This window comes from Meriones unguiculatus (genome assembly GCF_030254825.1).
Source record: "Meriones unguiculatus strain TT.TT164.6M chromosome Y unlocalized genomic scaffold, Bangor_MerUng_6.1 ChrY_unordered_Scaffold_23, whole genome shotgun sequence".
NCBI lineage: Eukaryota > Metazoa > Chordata > Mammalia > Rodentia > Muridae > Meriones > Meriones unguiculatus.
Genome location: NW_026843709.1, coordinates 5250161 through 5253932, shown reverse-complemented (window position 1 = coordinate 5253932; position 3772 = coordinate 5250161).

Below are 3772 nucleotides of genomic sequence, written 5' to 3'. Positions count from 1 at the left end.
GGCACCATAGCTGCTCCACGACAGGAGCTGCTCTGCCTGCCGAGAGTGAAGAAAAATTCCTCCCCCTTGCCTCGTGCCAGCTCAGCAGAGAGGTGAGCAGCAGGATCTCACCACACCGTTTTGCTCCTCTCTTCCCTCCTCCCACCTAGGGGGCTTGCAACTTACAGATCAAATAGTAATTTAGGAAGAAAACTGCACTTGCTGTAATGTTTAGAATTACAACTGAGTGTATATAAAAAAAAAAAAGTTTTGTCTGTCTGTTTAAATATATGGCCATTATACGATTGTTTTCAACTGGTCTTAAATGGTTGATATGAACAAAAATAATTGGGTATGTTTTAAGGCTAAATTCAAATTCTTGTTTAAAACACGTATATGTGCCTATATGTTTGTAGGGTATATAAATGCATATGTTTAAATAACAACAATGTAAATTGCCACATGGTGTGGCTCAGGAAAAGAACAAAGGTTGCAAAATCTCTGAGTCAAAATGATTTTATTTCCTTTTAGGATAAGAAGAAAGTCTTATTCTAAGTTGATATTGGTTCTGAAGATTGGATTGTTTTCACTGATAAATTTTGGTCTTAAAATCTGGTTTCGACTTTTAAAATTATGATTATGCTTTGTAAATTCACTCCTAAAAAAGATACTTTGCTTTGATATTGCAGGGATGAGTTTTAAAAAATTGTTTAGATGTTTAAGAGGATAAAACATATTCAATTTATCAGATTTTTTAAGCAATAACTCTTGGGCAGTCTAACAATGAACTTAAAACAGTTTCCCAACCCTTGGAAAAAATAAAAAAAAAAATTAATGGGAGTTTTTCTGTTGTCTAAAAAAAAAAGGGAGAGAGAGTGAGCAAGAGATATTTAAAAAAAAACCTTGTCTAAAGCAAAAATGTCTGGTTAAGCCAAAAAAGAAAAAAAAAAAAAAGAAAAAAGAAAAGAAAGCTAGGAACCTAAAGGTATGTAGGATGTTGCAGAAGGTTAGTGGATGTATTATAAAAAGCCAGAGAGTTAATATGATTTAAGAAAAAACTGTATTTAAATATGTTATAATGCATTTAAAAGGCTGGTAATTCTTCATTATAAAATGTTTTTTTATGCTCTTTTAAAGAAAACAATTCTGGCTGATAGGTTTGGTATGGATAAAATAATCATACAGTTTAAAAATGTTCTGTACTTTTCTGTTATGCAGTTGGTTCTAAAACTTATTTGATCACTATGTTAAAACTTTTGGTTGTGGGGAATTATGAATGCTCCACAGTGTTTGCTGTATCATCAACAGCACCTAATGGCTATGTTTGGTATTGTCAGTCACAGCCTGTGCTAACACATGGCTAGCTGCCATGATGGTTCAGGGATAGAGAGCATGTGAAGCGGTAGTTTTGCTGCCATATTTGTTTAGGGCTTTCAGCTGAGTTCAGTTATATGTGGCCAGCCGCCATGCTGATCCGGATATAAAGAGGGTGGAGCCATGAGTTTACCACCATTTTGTTTAGGTCTCTCAGTTATGTTCAGTCCTCTAATTAGTGTTAAGTGGAAAGCTTTTTACTGTTCAATTTTAATACAAAGTGGTAGGATCAGCAAGGTTTACTAGCCCCTCTATAAACTGTATCTGATTAAAATGCTTGATTTAATTTTAATTCAGAAAGAACAGACTTAAAGCTACGCTAATGACTGCAATTGGGTAAGGTGTTGAACTTTACCTAGTGTCTTTGTATAGGTTTTTTTTAAGGTTAAGCCTAAGATGGATAACTATAAAGTTTGCCTATTTGTCTTAAAATATATAGTTCTAAAACATGCATCTCAAAAATATGCTAGAACTAGATTAAGTAACATTCTGTTTTATAGGACACAGTTTAAACAGATGATAAAAACAAAGAGTAACTCAGATATGCTGGCCCTCAGGCTTATCAGAGATCTGATAAATATGGCATTTTAACATATGTAAGTTTATTGTGGCAGAAAGTCCCAAAATCCTGGCAGTAACTCCCCAAGGTCTCTGCGAAGATTTGGACAATGACAGATGACTACAACTCTGGATTGTGGTATGCTAACCACTGCACAATACTGCCCCAACTGGCCCACTGCTAGGGCCCAGCCTAAACTGCTGACAAAGTCAAGGACACCTGAAGAGCCATTGTCTCACATTGTGAGAGGCAAGGTGAGTTCAATCTCTCCTTTTCCTCTTTCCACAGCAGCAGTTTCTCATCCTCTATGCCTGATGGATGGACTGCCTCTGCTCAGAAAGCCAGGAGACCACAGGAGTCATGGACACTGCCTAGGTGATGGACTAACTAGTCATCTCTGTCATTTTGAATGGTACATTTACTTAGCTCATAATTTATCTTTCTCAGGTCTCTGATCACATTGACGGCTAGGATTGAAGGTTAGACTTAGTTAATAGTAACTTGGCAGCTAAAGAGCAGACAGTTAGGTTCACTATCAGCTCATTGGACAGTTCATTAGTTAGTTAAAACTACTAGGTACTATATCTTTTGTGTAAAAAGAAAAAAAAAACAGGTTTGCCCTGCTCACAGGCTTTACATCAGTTGTCAATGTCTTATAATAATAGTTAAATTAAAACATATATAAAGTTTATATAGGGTCTGAGGATATAGGAGTTCAGGTTATAAAAATCTAAAAATTGTTGGTCTACAACTGATCAAAGTGTCAATTTAATGGACGTCAGGTTAACACTTAAGTAAAAAAAAAAGTACAAGCAGTTTCTCACGCAGGCAATTTTACTTAGCCAAAATATAGGAGGGTTTACTCAAGGTTGCACAGAGCCTGCTGTCTGGTTACTATGGTTGCAGGGAGTTTTTCAGGGTCAGAGCAGTCCACTGTAAGACCACCAAGGTCAATCTGTGAGAACCTGGACTTTGGAAAATAGCCAAGAGGCTGAGTTCCGCTGCTCAGATGCCGATAACTACAAAAAGGCTGCCACATGGACACACTTAAGTTGTTTATAAAAGATATAAAACAAACAGCTGACTGGTACCCATTCTGTTGGATAGAGTTTTTACCTGTTACTCTCAAAATGTGGTTGTATTAAATTTGCTGATATGTTACTTTTCTGAGTTTTTTAATACATATATATATATATTTCCTTTTGTGTACCAAAAATTCATATAAGTTTATAAAAATCAAAAGGTCATGAGACATAGATCTGGCATAGCTCAAATGGATCCCAGAAGAGTTTTTCCCTGCTGTTGGGATTCTTCACTTTTTCCATTTAACAGACAAATCTTAACTTCTGTCTCTAGTCTGAATTTGTCTCAGCAGATTTTCACCTGGTTGACTCTGGGCTGCAAGCTGAAGTTTGGACCTGTTAAAAGCTGACATGACTGCTCCCTGTCTCTTCAATTGGATCAACTAACCAGAGACTGTTAAGGACTGCCTTATTGACCAGTCTTTGACTGGCTCCTAGTAATCTTTACCCATGTACTCTCCCCAACTTTTGACCAGCATTTCAGCCTCTTTCAAACTGAGATATCAATGATCCAATCATCAGCACGAAAAAATTTCAGAAGACAGATCATTGGCCCATTGGCCCATTCTACAGGCTGAAATGTTGAGTCAAAAGAAAAAATATTCTTAAGATAAAATTCTCACTCTGCAGCTGCTTCATGATTGAATCAGTTACAAGGAGAAGGGTGAAATTAAAGGGTTAGACTAACTTTGTAACCTATATGTCTTCTAAAGTCTATAGTTTGAGTTTTAGGTCCAGGTTAAGCTAAAGCCTCTTAGTACCTTTCCAGAGAGTGAAG